Raw genomic sequence first — 20,599 nt, 5'->3', positions numbered from 1 at the left:
GATTGCATATTTTGACACATGAATAAGGTTCCCCTTCATGAAGGTGAATAAGGGTGAAAGGAAGAAAAAGGAAAGAAAGAAAGAAGGATCAAAGGGTGGAGAGACTCAGTGGCTCAAAGAATGGATTATGAGTTTTTTAAAAAATCAGCTATAAGAGGGAGAAGGAGAGCAGTCAATGGCCTTTAAGTTGTCCTTGCTCAGTTGGACCATATTTACTCATGTGGTACAAAACACAGCCTGCCATATGGCTTGGCTCCCTGATGAGCAGTGTTATCTTCCTTCTCCAAAACAGCATGAAATTAGTAAATGGAAGATGCTCGGGGCTTGGAAGGTGCTTACAGTCTCATTGCTTCCCTTGAGCGTTCGCTTCTAGCTCCATTTGGTAGTGAGACTTGTAGCTGTTATCTTGTAGCCTATATGAAATTTGTTGATGGGTTTTGGGGAATAGTTTGTCTGCATCCCACAGACAGACTTCCCCCCCCCAGTCTTCCACAAAATGCAGTTTTTGTTAATAATGACAAGCCTGAATAGACCAGAGAGCCTGAACTGCCCTCCCTGTTCTTCACGTGGAGATTCAGTTAGGGATGCAAAGTGCCTTGGGTGGGTGTCAGCCACCTGAGTTCAGCTGTCTGCATGCGGCCACCCGCCTTGGCCACTTGTGCTCCTAGGGAACAGAAGCTCAGCTCACTTCCTAACCATAGAAATTCAGTGCTGTATAAGATATATCAGGGTACCCAAAATATCCACACAAGGCTTGCAAATGCAGTGCAGGTCCTATAGGATGCCCTTCTTCCTGGGCCAGCAGGAAGCCCAAAGAGATCCTGCATGTCTTACACGGGTCTAGATTCCTGTGTGTGTGCAAACTGAGCCACGGTCAATATAGTCACTGGAAATGTGGGTGCAAGGGGAGCTTCATTCCCACAAAGGATGAGTATGCACCCAGCTCACATGCAGACACCTACACTACAGATGTTTATATGTAGGCAATGGAGTAGAGAGTAATCCAGCTGACCAAATGTCGGTGTCTAAGTCCAGGTAGGAGAAATAGCTCTCTGGACTGCCACACGAGCACAGATGCCTAGTTCCTGTTTACATAAAAGATTTGGCTGTCTCATGTTGGAGTTTTACTTACCCTTTATGAGCTCGATCCCTGCTCTGCTGTCCCACTCTGGTCAGTGTCCTTGCTTTCCTGGGAAGATGCTGGCCTGTGAAGGGAGCCGTGAAGCTCAAATCAGTGCACCAATTTGTCGCACATAACAGGAATGAGAGAGAACAAATAGCCATCAGAGCCCTCCTGTGCCACTTCCCCATGTCAGCCTGGGAGGGGAGGCCCTAAATGCCACTAATACTAAAAAAAAAAAAAAAGAAAATGGATAGAGGAGAGTGGAGAGAAGGGGGGGGGAGCTAGAAGGATGAGCAGTGATAAAAACTCCATTAGATATTCATTCCTCCCCAGCACACGCCTTAAGTGCTTTATTTACCTCTGGCGCAGAGGCACAAGTGTCAGAGAGCCACTGCGCCTCTTCAGGCTGGGACCAAGTATTTTAATGCATATGAACGGTGAGCTGACTTCATTAAAGCATTCGATTAATGCCAGAAAGGACCCACTCCAGCAGCCGCATTTATCACTGGGGCGACGGCATATTTAGAGAGAGTGATTTGGTAGGCCGTTAGCATAATCAGAATAGAGGAACATACCTCGGGAAAAAAAAAAAAGTAAAAGAAGAAATTGTAGCTTTTAATAGACCCATAAGTGCAAGCACGATGAATATTTATTGTGCCCGTCCTTTCTGTGGGGGGACAATGAGGTAGCCAGCAGAAGTGGGAAAGGAGCATTCAGCCCTTGTCCATAAGGTGATTGCTGTTGATGTCAGTGAACGGGCGCTGGCACGTCGGGCTCTCCATCAGCCCTGCAGACCCCAAACAGACCATCCTCAAAAGAGTGATGCATAGTGTTTACTCCTAGGAAGCCCAGTGGGGAGCCTGAAGCAGTACTCTCCTTGCTAACCTTCCTTCCAGCACCATGGGGCTGTGGATCCACAGGCACTCCCTCTCTCCCTGTAGCTGGTAGATCATGGTCCTGGTGCGTTCTCCGGCACCAGGATCCCACAGGTAGGTGTCATGACCAGGCACAAGCAGTCCTGCTGGGCTCGGCAACATGGGTCCAGCTCTTGTCACACCTAGGTCAGACCGAAGTGCCCTGTCCCATCCCCAGGGATGGCCAAGAGCAGGTATCCAGATAAGGTTATCAGAACTAGGCAGACCTACCGTGCCAGACCTCAGCAATTTGTGAAGCAGGGACAGCCTGAGCCACAAATGATATATCGGCGATTAATGATTCTCCACAGAACCATTCTTCCATGAATTTGCTCCATCCTTCTGTTTCATCCCCATCCTTCTTCTCTCCCCTGGCTCACCACCACTCTCCAAAGCAGTGAGGAGTTTTCTTTCTTTTACTTTTATTTTTTAATGCCTTTGAGTTTTGGAACCTTCAAATTAATGGTCCTAAAAATAAGTGATTACTGGAAGGAGACTGAGAGAAGGGGAGAAGGGAAGAAAGAAAAAGAGAATTAGAGGCAAGAGGTTGCCCTTTTGGGAACTGAAGAACTCAGTACAGATGATCTTAGGGCCAGTTTAACAGCTGAGACATTAGTGTGTGCATCTGTGTGTGAAGCTGTGAGTTTACTGGAAACTAGGACAGTTGTGGTTTAGTTAGAAAATCCCTAATAAAGGAGGAATAACCAAGACCATATTTCCAAAAAAGGTATTTTTTTAACAACCTCCTTAGGGAAGTGGGGGGTGAAATATTACTTCACTTGAAAAAAAAATAATAAAATAAAATATAAAATCTCTACATGGAAATCTTCATTCATCTCCAGAGGCTGCTCGGTCAAATTAGGAGATGAAACCTGATCACTAAAGTGTGAAGCTGAGGGATTTTATCCCTGTTCTAAGAGCAAATCGCAGTTCAGCTTGGATGTTGAAGCTTTCTACCAAAAGTTTCTGCATGTACATGTCACTGCAACAAACACAACTTTGGATAGGTCTTTCTGCCCGTGTACAGAGGCAAATGTGTAGATGCAGGCAAAGATCAATTTTTTTTTATTTAGTTGCACCACTAAAGATGTCAGTTTCTGTAATTCTCCCTGCCTCATTCTCTAATATGCATGACCTTTAATAAGCAGGACTTACAGTTTGACAGCAAGGACTATTGAAAAACACAAGGAAATCCTGGCTGGATTAAATTTTTAGTCCATTTCATTTCCATCCGCTGCTTACAGCCAAGTCGTACGTGGATCTCAAACTAAAGATGGCAATTTGGGAGGCAATTTTCTTGAATTGCAGGTACAGCAGGATGCAGAGGAAAGTAATGGCAGGATCAGGCAGTTAGACACGACATAAACATTTAAGCTACTGGGTAGGTTTAATGGATTTTCATTCATTCACTTTCTTTCCCTCTCTCATTTTTTTAAAGCATCTATGAATGAGGGGAACAAATAAAAAACAAAACCACAGGGCAACACCTTATCGATAAAGGGCAAAATCACTGCCTTTGCACTTCCCAGCTGAACTGGTTTCCTCCCCTTGAAAGAAACATCTCATTCAAGCATCTGCTAGCAGCATGTGAGAGCTCCCAGGGATGCTGAAGCCAGGTCACCCTGCTCCCCAACAGGAGGATGCACCCCAAGGGCAGCAGGGGAAGCAATGCACCAGGGGTGTGCAGGACTGCTCGTTACTGTGGCATTTCTGCTCTGGCTGGAGTCTGTGGTGCAGAGGAATAAATGCAGGGGTTTATTTTTTTTTCCTCATCTTTCATGCTGCAAAAGAAAAGAGTACAAGCTGCTCTTCTTTATACTTAACAAGGATTTCATGGCTTCTTTGTTCTCCTGCTGAGGGTATGGTGTGAAAATGGGTCTTGCAGGAAGTGGAGAGTGTTGCCTCCCTTGAAAATCACATCCCTGATTTCTCACCTCAGCATCACAGATCCCTTCCCCAGAGCAGGCACTCAACACATTTCAGAATACCCACAGGATAGCAGGGTTACACCCTCACCTGGGTTTGCTGACCAGCTGCCAGCGTGGCATTCAGTCCTGAACCATCCTGAGGCCATGGGTGGCTCAGCTGTGCAGGTACCTGGAGCAGGAGATGCAGTGCCCCTCTGCCTGCGGGGAGGCTGGGGACTTGCCAGGCAGGATGCCATGCACACAGAGGATGCTCTGACCAAGGTGATGCACAGGGAATGAAATTCAGCAGTACTCAGAGCAGGTCTGCATGCCCAGGAACCAGCAGCACGCTTCATGAATAGTTCCCATCTGTTGAGCTCTCATCCTGGGCTGGGAGGAGAAAAACACCCAGGTGCCACAGGCTCAGGATCTCCCAGAGGACATTTCTCTGCTCACCTCTACCAGTCATTTCTGCAAACCTCAACCACTGTGAACGTGACCTGAATTTGAAACAGATGCAATGGTCCAGAAACCTGGACTTCCAGATAGAGGCAAAATTGTGTCCAAGGTGTGTGTGGTTTTTCAGGAGACAGATGGACCTTTTGGCTGCAGTCCAGAGGAAAGCATTGAAAACAATGTAAGAAAAGATCAAAGGCACTGGGGCTTTTTAGTCTTGTAAAGAGAAGCCCAAGACATGAGCATAGCTTTTAAACGTTTTAAAAAGCTGTTTCAAATAAGAAAGGAATTCTCCATGGACGCTGGGGACAGGACATGCACTCCTCTAGGAGGGAGGTTCAGGTTAGATGTCAGCAAACTTCCAACACTGGGAATAATGAAGTCCTAGGACAAGTTGTGTAGGGAAGAGGTGGAGTCTCCATTTTCTGAGGCATCTTCAACAAGGTTGAACCCATACCTGTGTAAGAAGCAGACAGTCCTGCCTCGTGGCAGGGGATGAACATTCAGTATCTCCTCTTGGAGGAGAGGCTGAACACTCAGCCTTCTCCCCTTGGCATTTGACTTCTCTTGGCATTTTGACTTCTGCAAAGGAATGGGGAAGTGTGCCTTCCTGAAAGACACATCTGGGCCAAGGAGCAGCACTAGTATTGGCACTCCTCTTCCTCGGATGACTTCAACAGTAATGACTTTTCCACACAGGGCTGGTTCCTTCTGTCATGCACACGAGCAGGGATCGCACCACTCACCGCACAGCTTAGTGGCTTGGCAAAAAAAAAAAAATAAAAAATCTTGGCTCCTCAGGATGCTGCTGACTTGCAGTCCCCTGCTTCCAGTCTCACACAAGGCACCAACAGCCCGTGGTGGGTGCTGCACCCCCAGCCGAGCCCCAGCCCCCAGGTTGCAGCCTGTGCAGCAGCCGTCACTGCTGTAGCCAGCAGAAGCACAAAAAACCCTGCAGAGCCCCTTCCAGCCAACGAATTGCTGGGTGCTTGCACCATTTATTCAACGCACAGAGCAGCAGAGGCTGGAAATGAGAGGGAGACGGAAGGAGGTCTGAGCAGCCAGCAGGGAAACCCACAGCATGCAGGGAAAGGCAGGTAGGTCTGCCTGAGTGCGCAGACAGAGCACAGCACATGCAAACACCCCTCTGGTGGGCAGCAGGCACACGCAGGCAGGATGCCTGTACATCCCAGGAACACACACACAGACACACATCCCAAGCATACAGAATCAGTTGCTCACTTGTACACCCAGATGCAGCACCCCATTGCTGACCATGAGCAGAGGCGAGTCGCATGCATCAACACAGGGGGTATATAAGCAGGCAAAGTGCAGGCACGTGCTCACACCCACCCTCATAACCTGGCTAACCACATTCAGCACATTGTAGACCTGCAGTGAAGATACCACAGCCTTACAGACATATCATAGACATATGTGTACACACAAGCAAACACACACATGCACTGTAGCCATGTGTGGGTGCACGAAGCATCCCCTCTTCCCCAGCGCAGTGTATTACGGATCTGCAGACAAAATTGAGTATGCGCAAAGACATTTTCCCTGCCCTGCCCTCGATGGACATCTCTGCAAGACCCTCATACATGATGGACACGCATCAACCTCTGCAGTGCTGGGAAGAGGAGGATCAGGGTCTTGTCCCCACTTGCCCACATGGCATCCCATGTGCATCCAAAATGCCCGCCTGGAGTTGCAGCCTGCGGCTGGCAGCCTGATCTGGAACCGTCTTCCCTGTGACTTTAACAGGTTTGTAAGAAGTCCTGACATGTCAGATACAAGAAGAGTCAGGAAATTCCCAGGTGAGGCTTACAAGGGACAGCCCAAACTCTGCCTGCACATGAGCCCAGCACAAGCAGGCAAAGGTGCTGGAGGTCACCAAATCTCTGACCTTGCCAAGCAGCCCAATCCCCCCCAGTGCTCCCAGGCTGAGCAGGGACACCCCGCACCAGCATGAGCACCATTTGTTTTGGCTGCACAACAGCCCCACGGGCCCAGCTGCACCGGGAGAGGGACCACGCACTGCACCCATGTCCCCTGCCAGGTGGCTGGGGACAGCCACCCCGAGGGTGCTCTGTGGAGGAGGAGATCGCTGCAAAGGTGGGTTTTATCCTTGTCAGTATGAGTCCTTCTTCATTAGCCATGCAACGTCCAGCCTGCGTGAGGCAGAGCCAAACAGCAATTTGCCACTGCAGCTCCCCTTGGCTTCCAATCAGACCATTTACCTGGGGCCAGAGCTGGCGTTTAAGTGCTCACTTCAGAAACCCTGCTTCCAGCGCTCTGCCGAAGCACTTCCATCACAGCCCTCTCCACAAGCTGCAGCCTCAGCAGTGGGGCCGAGGGCTGGATGAGTCACAGAGGCTCAATTTCCCTGCCGCCCTCCTGGGGAATAACATTTGCTTATCGACCCCTACCTGGGGCTTTGCAAGGATTAGTCATAAACACAGCCTGGCTGGGGACGGGATGCAGAGCCGCTGCAAGCTGACCCACTCCCCTGCTCTCGGGGAAGTTTGTTTTAAGCTTTGACCACAGTATTTATTTTTTTTTCCAGGTTTGCTTTCTGCAGCTCCATACAAGCAGCAGGCATTAGTACTTTTGTGTTAAGAAGGAGCATCCAGGTCAGGGAGGGATGGATTTTGCAGAAAGGATTTGTCTTTGCTGCTGCGTCCGCTGCAGAGCAAGAGGCTCTGATTCCCCGGGGCTGGCTGTCAGTCTGTCTTCTTTCACCAGAACTGAAGTCAATCACGAGCATGTATGAGGAATAAACCTGCCAAGACAGGAGAAAACTAACAAAAAACAATCAGTGTTTGCTGAAAGGGAGAGCAGCTGAGCAGCGCCACATTAATTCCCACTTTCTAACACGGTGTCATGAGATTATGGGAAGCTTTATGAAAAATAACCAAAGAATAATTATTCTTGAACGGCTGGCATTTGGCGGGTGCATCACCTTTGCAAAATTCACCCTTCATTTAGATGTGGGTTAAGTCTGACACGCTTGGGGGATAATCAGAGGTGCCATTAGTTACTGTTATGGGGAGTGGAGAGGTGCTTAAAAGAGAGGATACTAAAACAAGAGTAAAGTGCCCCATTCTGTCCGGGTTTGGGTGTGCATGCCAGCACACACCCCTCCTCTAAGGCCTCAGACACGCTGTGAGAGCTCTCCCCTCCGAGCCAGCTACCCCAGGCACGGTGACCGAGGATGCTGCCAGGACAATTTGCCTCCATTTGCCCTTGCTATGTGTGCAGTCAGCTGTGGTGACCCTGTGCTGCATGTCCCTGAGCAGAGGCATCGGGCACGATGTTCTGGCACCCAGCAGAGCTGGCACAACCAACTCCCAGGGCACGGGAGAGCTTACGGACACCCCCAGGATGGCCCAAGCCTGCCAAGATGCTCCTATCAACGTAAGAGGCTTCATGAGCCATCGAGGACTTTATCTTCAGCTTTCCACATTGGTGGCCCGAAGTGGGTTAGTTTAATTATTCTGGAAAAAAATGCAAAGAATGGGATCTCAGGGGAGACTCGCTCAGCCTCAGGGAATTTACCCCAAAATCATGCACTGAGCTCTCAGCCCTCTTCCTTGGCAGGTCCCACCTCACTTCTCTGGGGACTGAGGCTTACCTGGTATGGCAGCAAACCACGCACAGCATCTCTCCTACGCACAGCTGACACAGCACCCCTGCTCCTGGGGCACCCGTTGACTCCACAACGCTGTCACTGTTCTGCAGCAGCTCTCTGCCAAGAAGCACTTCTCTTAGTGCAGGTGGTGCAGCATATCCCTCTTCCAGAGAGGCACCAGAGACCTCAAATGACCTGAGCTTCCACCAGAGGCCTTAAAAGCAAGGGCTAAGCACGGGCTGCAACTCCTGCCGCCGTGGACGTGTTGATGTGGTTGTGGCGAGGGGTGACCTCCAACCAGCGCTGTCCTACGGGACATTCCTCCTGCACGGATGTAATCTGAGGAGCAGCGCTGCGCTCTGCATGTGGAGCTTGTTTTGTAACAAAATCACCAGTTATTCTGGCTGGAGCTGAAACCTTGCTTGAGGTCAGCACTGCCTAAGGCCGGCCTGTCTGTGAGCTCTTATTCTGCAGATGTTGAGTCCCTGCACGGATCAGAGCCCCACTCGTAAATAGAGCCTCTGTTACCTACCCCTCCTCTGCTTGCTTTGGTACCTTCGCAGGAAGGCCATTAAGCTCTTGGAGATGAGCCAGCAACTCAGAGCCAGCTCGAAGCCAGCAGCCCCAGACTGCAGCCACACCGTCTTCCAGCGTAACAGGCTGCCTGCGGGCAAGTTCAAACAAATGCTGCTACGGTGCCAATCTTTCAGTGCAGGTACAAAACAGACATCGCGGTTCAATGCCGCCGTACCGTTCCCTGACACACAAAATAACTGGTTTGCGACATGAAGGAACAAGCCCAAATAAATCCTTCGGATGGAAAAATCAGGCTGATTTGGAGAAGGAAGCTGCTTCAAAGTTTCAGTGCAACTTTGCATGGAGCTGGGCTGGGCTGCCCAGGAAGGGGAAAGACATCAGAAGAGGAATTTGTGTGGCTATAAACAGCAACACAAGTGTGATGCTCATGTCTACTCCTATTAACTAGTACAAGAGCTAAGTGATAACGACATAGACCATTTAAATGTGTTTTGGCTGATAAAAGCTAAGTACATCCATGTGAGACAAGGCAGAAACACGGGGTCTTAGCCCCAAAGGCCAAATATTCTTGTCCGTGTTTTGCCAGTGAGGGTGAGTCAGTGCAGCTGGGACAAAGGTGACGTTTTGGGAGCAGCGATCACATTTATAGCTGGTGCTCGAGCTTGCATGGCTTGGGACTGACCCTGGAGGAGCTCAGCAGGAGGAAGGTGGGGATTTTCCTCTGTGTGCTGCAGGCCTGTGCACACCAGATCTGTATCACTGTGCTAACAAAGCCATCCGGAGCAGACTGCTTTGTGGGGATGGGATAGGAGGAAGCATAACTGTGGCATTATCTGGTGGCTAGGGGGAACACAGGGGATGTCACTCTACTGCCAGGTCCCTGCCAGGAGGCTATTTCTGTCTCTGCTCTTTCTTCCCGTGCTTTGTCTGTCTCCTCTATGTAGCCTGGGAGCTGTGCGAAGTAAGGGCTATCAAGCGCCGTGTGTATAAACAAGAGCCACAACGCAGCTTTGTATTTAACTGGGTGCTTCACAGCCTACCTGTTAAAATAGTTAAATATTTATATTATTCCCCAAAACAAACAAACAAACAAAACCCAACATAATAGCAATGTAGGCTTACAGGTGCATGTCTGAGCGCTCCCAGCTGGACTGATCCATCCACACGCTGAGCACAAATAACTCAGACAGATAAGGAGCAGCCACTGTGGAGCAGGGATTATTAGTGGACAGGGTGCTCAGGAGACCCTTAACGTGCAGGAGGATAAGAGTCTTCATGTTTTTTACAGACACCGGTGCCCCAGTTGGGAATGCTCACGTGCTCGGAAGAGAAAGCACCACACCAGGCACAGCACCCAAGGCGTTTATACTGCAACAGCCAGCAGCCAGGAGAGCCCCTGGCTGAAGGAAAGCTACAGCACTGAGTTCTGGGGATGTCACAAATCCAAGGACCAGGTGGGAGGACAAATCCCCTGAACAATTTTGGTAACGGAGCTGATTGGCACTGATTTCCTAAACTCTCTTGAAGACGTGCATGGGTGTCCAGCCCTGGTGTGGGCACAGCAGCTTCCTTGAAGTATTGAAAGATGCATGTGGGAGCCCAGGGAAGAGTGCTGCAAAGACAGAGCTTAGATATCAGTTCAGTTCCTTCCTGACATAGTAAAATCTACCAGGGAAAGGTTTGCCTGCTTACCCCATCCAGCCAGACCAAGGCATTGAAGAAACATCTCAGCATCTTGCGGTGGCTGCTAAGCCGCAGGGATGTTCCCTTTGGGTGTGGGGCTGACAACTAACTTGAATCTCACAATTCTCCTAAACAATGATTGGGTTTGGTGGTGCCCGGTTTCCTGGAGGGAGCAAAGAGCCCGCTCAGGATGACCCCAATCTAAAACCGCTCTGGCCGGGGTGTCCCAGCCCAGCACGCAGGTATCCAGAGACCCCCACACCCAGTGCAGAGCGCACAGAGCCACACAAAGGGAGTAGCAAAGCGGTGATATCCAAGGGGGATGATAAAGCCTCGCCGTCTGAGATGATAAACACCATCAGTGGCTGCTTAATAGGTAGTGTGGGATTGGCACAGGCCCAGGGCAGAAGTAACACGCCTGCGAGTATGTATATGTGTGACTTCCCATAAATCCACGTCTGACACAAGGACCTTTGTGAACCGGGCTATAAATAATTAACTGGACGTGTCTGTATTTCTTTTTGCAGCACCACCATCACTGGGAGAGGAGCTCAGGTCCCCAGTTCTTACAATGCCTGTGGCCAGCGGGGGCAGGCGGTGGTTCGGGTGGCATAACCCTTCTGCAGCCTGCCCGGGCATCCTGCAATGACTCTGTCGGTTCATCCTCAGCCAAGAAAAGCAGCTTCACATCTTATGTGAAGAAATCCCTAGAAGGTGAATGCAATATAACCCTTGGCAGCTTCTTCCTGGGATAAATAAGGTCTTATTTTAGGGAATTTATGATTAAAGTGAATCAAGAACAGTCACCTTTCTGAATATAAGCTAAGGTAGCCCCTGATTTATTTCTCATGATGCATTTGGTCATGTTCTGTTGTCTTTGCAAATCTGTATTTTTGTCACAATGACATGTTTCTCAGGTTTGTGTTACATTTCTAATAAATATCCGATGCCGTGTTGATTTCCTGTATTATATTTCATTAGTCTTAGAGAAGAAAGGAGTAACATTTTTATAAAAAGCAGAAGGCTTAACTGGAGTTTCTAGCACAGGGCTCGCCTGCACTTAGCAAGTGATAGCTAGCTCTCCAACAGTGCTGGTATTGTTTAATGTGGTACAACCTGCCTTTGCATGGACTTGGTTATCTCAGGATAAAGGCGCCTTATTCCCATATAACTATTTCCATGTGTGAAGAGGAATAATTCCAAAACTATAAATCTAATTCACATCAAGGCTTTTCGTGGCACAGCTTTAACTGGTAAAAATCACACTGGTAATGGAGCCACAGCTGAAATGGGGAGAGAAATCTCAGTCTAGAGAGAGAAAATCCCAGTATGGAAGCCATCTGTGCAGGTAAAGAGCTTTTGGATGCTTCTGTGCAGTCCTAAGGCGCAGCAATATTGAATACTGGTGTGATCTGGTCTGCTTTGGTCACCAGGTTGAAGTATGGAGAAAATATTCTGCCTCAGGACCAAACATGGGACAGTGAAGGAAAATGAACTTATTTATCCTTATTTATCCTTAGTGCTGGGGTGCCAGAAGAGGGCTCAGGAGTGGGTCCCCTGCGTCTGGCTCAGGGCACAGCCTCCATGTTGGAGGGATGGGGCAGTGTGTGATGGGAAAGATGAGAAGGGAAAAGGCAGTGGTGGTGGCAGCCCCCGCAGTGGAATAATTCCCTGCAGAATGCACTCAGCTCAAGGCCTGAGGGTGTGTTTCTCTCACCACTGCGTCTCCATCAATACACTACAATGAGGGACTGAAATCTTTGTTATTCAAATATTCTCCTCATGATAAACTCCATTATCCTCAGTATTTTCAAGGATCCCTCTCACAGACATCTCTCTTGTTTCATTAACTCAGTTGCTTGAGATGAAATCCCTGCTTCCTTAATTGCGCTGCACCAACCATCCCTGTTACTCTTCATGAAAGAAGCAGACAATAATCCTAATATCCTTCCCTTTTTGTCACTGTTGCTTAACAAGAAGAGCCTTGAAATCATTGCCCCTTATTTCCCAGCCCTAGCTGGCCGATAGGAAATAATTAACTCCTATCTGTGCTGACGGAGTGGTGGCTGGTGTGTTGCCAGCTCCAGGTAGTTTGTTATTCCTGCTTTATCACCTGCTGCAGAAGTAAGGCTGCAAGATTATTTAGCAGAGCTTTGTCTGCGTGTTTATCACTACAAGTTTGAAGAAACCATGCTGGTAATGGTTCCATTCTATTTTATTATTTTCTTAAATAAAAGGTTTTGTTTAGTCTCGGCAATGCGAATGACAAATGCTCTTGGACTCGTTTCATATAGCGAAGGGGATTGTCTTCGCTGCAGACGGCGCTACAGCAGAGGATCACACAGGGACTCCCAGGGGAGGCAGGCAGCTAGGAGCTGCTCGGCTGGAGCCACACGGGCTGCCCCACTGCTCCTCTTGGGGACAGGGCAATGGGACACCTGGACTTCCACCAGCCTTCCCATCAGCTGCTGCAGGAAAGCAGCTCTGTCTGATCATCCTAAAAGGCCCCTTAGCTCGGCATCCGAGCGGCCAACAGATGCCAAGAGAGGAGCAAGAGCATGAGCCAGCATATCTAATCGATGTTTCTCCCTGCCTTGTGACTTGCATCTCGGGGATTTTCTGCTGGAAGAGTGGCTTTCACCGACGTATCTAGCTGCTTCTCTGAACCTATTCGAGCCTTAGCACCCATAACACCCCATAGCAAGGAGTCCACAGCTGAATCAGGTGTTGTTTTGAATCAGCTACCTGCTAACCTCACGTGGTGCTCCCAGTACTTGTGTAGGAAAGGACAGAAAGCAACTTTTCCCTGCATTCGCTCCCCCTGCCACTCAGGATTTATTATCTTCCTTCCCTCCAGCTGTGACTGGGAAATAATGTAGCTAAATCTCAGCTGAGGTAAAAATGCATTAATCACTTCCTTGATTAATTACTGAAGGATCATTTCCTCTCAGTGATACATGGAAACCCCCAAACTTCTTGAATCTGAAGTACACTCAAGGTGTTCGGTGTCACATCCATCATCTCTACGAACGTCACTGCTGACAGAGGCACATGTGGCAGCTCAGACATCCTCCTCGAGGTGATAAGAGAGTCATATGCAACCTTCTGCCGTGCTGTGCAGGGTGTGCAAGCAATGTGGCAGCAGCAAAACGTTTTGGGGAGATGTGTCTGCTTCTCGTAGCCGATACTAAACTGATCTCCACACCCGCAGCTTCCCTGCCAGGTGCTCTTGGCAGGAACTGTGTTTCCCTTTCTCTGTAGGGTGGTGGGAGGACAACCCAGTTCCTAGTGTTTCCTGGAAATTTCAGCTACCAAATCACCTGCTTTTTCAAGAAGTAGGGAATTTCTATCTCCTGCATTCCCCTTCAGACGTAGTTGAAGTTTTTGGTCTTAGGTGCAATGTTTGTTATGATGCAGCCCGTGCACAGAATAGCCCACTGGGTTGGACTCACAGCCATCACACATGGCAGCAGTGCACAGCCTGAGTACAGGCTTTGGAGACCTCTTATCCCATCTTACATGACAGTGGAAAAGAGATTTTTCCCAGGCTTTCAGCAGCACAGAAATGCAATGGAAACACACCTCTGTTTAGGAATGACTAACTCATTCCCTGCCCCATGGTTAGAGTCCCATCCCTGCTTATTTATAGCAATGACACCCCTGACATCCTCTGTCACACAGGGCTGAATGCACACCAGAAACTGTCCTAGTAAGTGTCCGCTGTCCTCAGACATGTAGCACTCAGTTAGGGTTAGGTTTGCTCCTGAAGGAGATGAGACTGCTTGCACATCATCCCACTGAACACAGCCTGGAGCCTGGGCTCTGACCCATTGCATCTCTTTCCCCCTTTCTGGACATGGCTGAAGCATCTCAGGATGGCAAGCTGTTGCCCTTTCCCCTCCTCTGCAGAGCAAGACAGAGGATCTCTCTCTCCAAGCCTGTCAGACATCCGCTGACATAAAATTCACTCCAACGGGGGAGAGGAAGAGGAGAGTGGTAAAGCAGCTGTCAGCATGATGCTTGCAGCTGCAGAGGAAGAGCTATGTTGTGTCAAGGGGAGGATTCATCTTTTATCTCCGACTACTTCACGCAGCTTCTGACTCTATCCCCTGCAGTTTCCCAGCTTATCAGCTCCTCTGCCTGCTGGTCAGCCAAGTAGTATTTAGGGTGGGGGAGTGTGGAGGCAGTACAACGTTTGAGCAGCAGCTCGGAAAGACACCCTTGGCCAGAAGAAGTTGGCCTGGAGTAATTATCCTGCAGGGCTCAGCTCCTCTGCCCCATGCTGACATTGCAGAGGGCCCTTGGCTCGCTCTTTGTTTTGCCCTCTTGCTGCCAGGCAAATGCAGAAACTGATCCTCGGGACATGTGAAGTACGAAAGCCATGTCCTGGTGCAAAATCCTTGTAGATCCGGGAGTAGCAGCTTGTAAAAGGTGGCACAGCAGCTGCGTGGATGTTAATGGGGTAAATATCTCCTTCACAGTCACCTCGTTGGGAGCAGAACCCAGTGGAGCAGATACTGGTGTCTCTGGGCTGCAGTCCCTGTGTTGTCTCGGTGGTCAACCACTGGGATTGACACTGGTCACACTGGGGAGAGGGAGGCAGAGGGTGAGCTGCCTGGAAAGTCAATGCCTGGCAAGGTTTCCATTCCCAAAAACTAGAGGTGGGCTTCAGGCACTGCTCTGGTTTGTCTGTGCCCAGCACAGCACTAGGCATGACCAGCAAATCTGGGCAGAGCAGAGACAGGAAACAAGTGAAACCTTCAGAGATGGAGCATGGTCACTGCCAGCTCCATTTCTAGGGCACAAACAAGGGAAACATGAGAAACCCTTTCAGCTCATCCCCCAGAAAACAGACCACAGCAATTTTGGGGCAGAACCCTTCCCTACTGGGGTTGCAGCCTTTTCCCTGCCAATTTCTGAGCCTGAAGCTCCCAGGCTCGTGGCTGCCGGTGGCCCACCAGGAGCTGCTCTGACAGCTAAGCCCAGAGGTGCTGCCTGGCTGCCAGACACGGCTTGGACACAGCGAGCACTTCGCCGTCCCTGGGGCTGTTTGGGGATGCTCTGCCTCTCCAGCAGGCAGGAGGGAGGAGCAGAGCATTTCCAACCGGAGCCAAGAACGCTAATGGATACATTTCTTTTCCCAAGGCAAGCAAATTATTTCTGCTCCCAGCTGACCCCTCAACCACAAAAAAACACCATAAAACAGCAAGAGTGTGTAAAAAATAAACATAGGCACGCATCGGCCTTCCGGATTCCCGTCCCCCGAGCCAGAGGAGCTCGGGCCGCGGGCAGGAGGAATGTGGTGCTGCGTCGGGGCAGGATCGGGGACGGGAACATTTTATAACCGGCTTCGGGACCCCACCGAGGAGCAGAGGAAAGCAAGAAGAGCGTGAGTGATGACTACTCAAATTGCAAAGGGGGGAAGGATTTGAATCTCGCCTGCCTGTTTTACGGGGACTGGGATTTACAGCGTGAGCTGCTCGCTCTGCTCCCTTGCCTCTCGCTGCTTTGGCTCGCCCAGCTGAGTTTACATCAGGGCTGTCCTCACCAGCCAGGAGCTCTGCGGAGGAGATGTAGCACATGGGGCAAGATTCATGCCACAGGGCTTCAAGGATCTGTAGGGAAGCATGTGACAATTGGAAGCAGATTTTTTGTCCCTCCCCATCATCTTGCAGCCTGGCAGAGCTAGAGACAAGGGGAGGGCAGAGGCCAAGTGGTTTTCCACCCTGCAAGAGGAGTCTGAAGGGATGCCAGGGTCAGGCTGTAGATTTCCACTGCAAGATGAGAAACACTGAAGTGCCCACCACAACAAGACATCCTGCACTGAGACTGGAGACCAGAAACATCTGAATCTAGAGAGATGCACACAGTCTGCTTAGCTCCCTGACAGCTGGGTTTGGGATTCACCAACTGGGGCAAGGGACTGTGAGGGCCATCCTTGCAAAAGCCAAAGGTTTTGCTTCATCAGAGTGGGAGCAGGAGGTGCCACGGGGCTTTGGCCTCCACCTGGATACAGGAATATGAATGTCAAACCAACCAGCTTCAGTATGGGAAGGGGCCAAATCTCCCCAGCTCTGCTCCTGGACTCTCAGAGAAATATATCCCATAAAGCTTGCAGGCGTTGAGATGACACAGGAAGACCTGCCCTACAACATCAGCCCCCAGTTAGCCTCCACCAGAGTCTGCAACTCCCTTGCTTTCCAAGGATGCATTTTACCTTCAATAATTGGAGCTCTTGCTGATGCAGACAGCCAGCACAGAAAGTTGCTGACGGTCTCGTGATGACCTCAACTTTCCCTCTTACAGCCCACAGAGTAACACAATCCTTCTATACCCAGTTTTCATACCCTGTCAGTAATACTTTTATTAAAATTCCTTTTTGGGAAAAATAATATTGCTTGTGCCTTGTTGTGGAGGGGACGCCAGCAGCAGCCTGAGGTAAATCATTCTGAGAAATTCCCTTCAGAAAGTAACCTACATTTTTTTCCACCACTGTATTTCTAATTGCACAGCTTCAATGCATTTATTTTTCAAAAGGCCCAAAACAGGCAAACAAAAGCAACAAGTTCCTTTCAAGCTCCAGCTCAGCTAGCTGGGATCAGGCATTAAATCTGGAAATGATACAGATAAGCGTGGTGGTTTGTTTGCTGTCCCTTTTGTGAAGCACAGCTGCCTCCAGTAGCATGCCCAGGCCCATCCCAGTGTCTGGGTCCCTCCTCTGTCTCCTGGCCCCCCTGGGTCCCACAGGACCCCTGGCCAAGCACGGTGGCACTTATGGTACCGTGGTGTGTTTTGGAATCTGAGCCCACACCGTGCCCTCCCTCCCTTGTCCTCTGGGGTGACTTCAGACCAGACGCATCTGTTTGCAAACTCTGATATAAAAAAGGAAGTTTCCAATCCAAATGGGCTGCTCTCATGATGAGCAGCTTGCAACAAGCCATTCTACATGCCATCTTTTGATATTGCTTTCCTCTTCTTAACCATTTAGCTGCAAAACTCATGCTGATTTACACTGAGGTTTTAAAATCAGCTAAGAGCTTTACAGTCAGCTAGTCACAGCCCCCAGCAAGCCAGACACTCCATGTCCCCGGCCAATGACTTGTGCTATGTGCACCACATTTTGAAATATTTTAAGCACTGCATTTCTTCGTTCGAAATGCGAAGTGCTAAAGGCCATGGGGCCTGCCACAGAACCCAGGCTGTTCTGCAGAAAAAGGCTCTCCAAGCAAGAAGCTAAGCCCAGGTTTATGAAAAGCACTTGGAAGGAGCTCAGCGGCCCAAATCCCAGTGCTAACAGAGCAGTTCTGCGTCGGCTGCAAATAACAGGCTCTTACTGTCCAGCCGCAGCATGATCCCGCTGAGCTTTGGCATGGGGTAATTCCGGTGTCAGATATTTTCACGAGACCCTACTTGACATTTTGGCCGGAAATCCTGTGGCATGTTTTGATATTCCATGACACACTGTGTTAACCACATGGTTTTCCTCTGCTGCTTTGACTGACACTGCTCCCCGCTCGGGCGGAGAGGAGAGCCCCTGGGTGAGCCCTTCCCCCTGGGCCCCCTCCCAGCACACAACGCATCAGGCTGCTGAAAGCATGCTGCTAGATCCAAAATCCCCTGGGAGGAATAACCACTGTTCTGGAGCCTGCACGGCTGCGTCTCCCAGACAGATGCACATGCAGTTAACTAAGGCAAGGCAGACATTAAATACAATACTTCTGGGGAGGCTTTTCCGGGGGGGCAGACACTTTTACCCCGCTCTTGGCATCCCTCCACCACCTTAGTTTTCCTCTATCATGGCTCAAGGCACTGGGGTTGCTGTGGGTTGGCGATGTGCTGCCAGCCCAGCAGGGTGACGCCTCCTGCCTGGTCGGGATCTCAGGCAAGTAAATCTCCGGTGCTGACTCTCTCTAGCTTGACTGCCTCTCAGCTGGACAGCCACGTCTGGAGAAAGCATCCTTGGGATGGGAGAGGAGATCTCCCTGGAGAGAAGCCCAAGTCCCAGCCACCACCCCTGTCCTAGGACCTGTCACGCTCCATCACCTGTTATGACACAGGGATGTGGCATATGAGTCACAAACGTGGGGCTCTGCTTATGGGTTTGAGGATGCTGAGGGGAAGCCTGTAAAGAAGGAGGAGCACAGCGCATGTATTGGGATGGATGCAGCTGATTGCTTAGACACAAGTTCTGTCTGCTTGCCATCTACCCCGCACACCATGTGCTACCCGCCAGCTCCTACCTGTTGCATGCACTGCTCCACATCCACATAACCTACTCCACAACAAGACCAGGGCCAAGTGAAGCTAAGAGTTCCCAGGTCCCATAGCAATGGCTGTTACCCCACTCCCTATACCGGTTCCCCTCTGGGGTGACAGAAGAGCCTTAATGACAGCAGGCAGGCTGCAGCTGACTGTCACCTTCAGAGCCAGCCACGGGCAAAGGAGGTGTCTGCATGAACCAGGAGAGCACCACTGAGGCCTTGGACCCTGGCAGCACCTGGTCTGCAGTAATCCAGATGGCTGCAGAGCCATTTCCCAATAGGGGTGGCAGATCTTCTCTGGGATTTGTCACATGTGGGTGGATTCCAGCAAGCTGAGGATGCTGAAAGCATTCAGGAAAACATACCTGAGACAGGTCACTGCTGTTGCATTCATCTAGGGATGAGGCTTGAAATCCTAAAGCATGAAAATCACCTACCTTCATCCATAACCCCGTAGCTTCATAACCCCACACGCTCTCTTGAAGCAGGCATCTTTTATGGTCTCTGGGCATGAAGCTGTTTCAAAGGTGGCCCAACACCACTTCAGTGCCCTGATGACCAGTTCAGACCCATTTGCTCCTGCAGTGGGAGCATGAGCATTTCCAGGGAGAGAGGACGGTAAAGGGAGGGAAGGGATGCAACATTCAACATGCTCCATGCCAATGCAATAAACCCCATCAGATCTGTGAGGAAGGTGGCCCAGGCAGCACCAGAGGCAGCAGGATGAGAAGCAGAGGGCAGAATCCCAGGGACAGGAGGCAGAGGATTCGTCATCAGCTGTTGAGTAGGGTAGCGGGGAGCAGGCAGCCGCAAGGAGGCATGGAAAGACCAGACTGGGAGGCTGCCAAGGAAGAGAGAGAGTCGCATTAAATCTTATTTGTCTTTAAACAAAGTGTTCTAATTGCTAACAAAGGGATTTCAAGCAAATTGTAGTAAAACTGAGTTATTCTGATCAATTACACAGTCAAGCAAATTACAGAAGGAGTCTGAAATATTGCCAGACACAAAAGAGAGATGGAGAAAGAGGAGGAGGAGTCCAAGAGAGGGTGGGGGAGGCAGTAATTTGAGGGAGGAAAATTACTTGATGGCTTGATAAGGAGAATTATTAAGCATAAATTTGAGATGCAGGTTGCTAAATCTGAATACAAAATCAAGGCAAGAAATTGAAATTGTGTTTTAAGGATGGCAAAATCTAAGCAGGGGCAAAGAGGGAAAAAAAAATGTGCAGAGAAGAATTAGAGACAGATGCTGTATAGGTGTCTGCAAAGATCATTGCTAACCACAGCAAGCTGAAAGCAAGGCGTGACCCAGAAAAGGATGGCTTTGTGGTGAGAACACTGGACTGGTGCTGAGCTGGCATCAAGCCACGTTCCTGCCACGGACCTCCTACTTGACCCACAGCTCCTTCAAAGCACTTAGCCGTGACACGGTTTTGTCTCTGGCAGAGACAAACCTGCTGTAATTAGAGGAGAGACAGACCAGTGCTGACTCCTTAGCCTTGTCATGCCTTACCTGGAAACTGTGCTTGGTGCTTCTGCTGTCTGCCGTGCAGATTTAAACTGGAATCATTCGACGTGCATCCATATAGCACCCAGAGCACAGGCAGGGATGTTGCAGGGAGGACAAGCCAAGCCAAACCACCGCCTTAAAGAATGAAGAGTGCAATCCCACCATTGCACACTGTCCTGCTCAGTTCCTGGGGGTTTCCAGCAGCACTGCTGGGGACTTCACAGAGCTCGTGAAACTGCCACCAGTTTGCAGCTGCTACTTTTTGCAGCCTAGCACATTGGGGCAAGTCACTCTAATCTCATTTTTCCTTAAAATATGATGGAATAGACTAGTAGTGGATCAGTCCTGCTGTCTGAGCCGCTGCCTGTCCCATGTGGCATGCACAGAGCAGGCAGCAGGGCTAGGGAACACATCCTCACTGTTTTTGCATGGGATGGACAAGGACAACTAATACGACGGTTTGGAAAAGAAGGGCTTGGAAAAAGTGGCTTGCTGGCTCTTAGGCTCTAGCCTGCTGCTAGAGCTGAGCTCCAGGGGTGGAAAATCCAGTGCCTCCACTGAGCCTGAGGGTCACA

General features: G+C 49.9%; 1 long non-coding RNA gene across 2 annotated transcripts in view; it reads right to left on the bottom strand.

Moving 5' to 3' along the window:
* LOC308185268 overlaps window positions 1-20,159 on the bottom strand; it is a 46,044-nt gene extending 25,885 nt beyond the window's left edge. For both annotated transcript variants that reach the window (XR_013943243.1, XR_013943244.1), the window contains exons 1-2: window positions 20,028-20,159; window positions 1,133-14,839 (exon numbers count right to left, since the gene is read on the bottom strand). This is a non-coding gene — a long non-coding RNA (uncharacterized lncRNA). The remainder of the gene's footprint in view (window positions 1-1,132; window positions 14,840-20,027) is intronic.
* Between the last annotated feature and the right edge of the window lie 440 nt (window positions 20,160-20,599).

Source organism: Anser brachyrhynchus, assembly GCF_964034855.1.
Source record: "Anser brachyrhynchus genome assembly, chromosome: Z".
Lineage (NCBI taxonomy): Eukaryota > Metazoa > Chordata > Aves > Anseriformes > Anatidae > Anser > Anser brachyrhynchus.
Note: the sequence above shows the minus strand (reverse complement) of the source record. Positions and strands in the feature narration are given on the sequence as shown.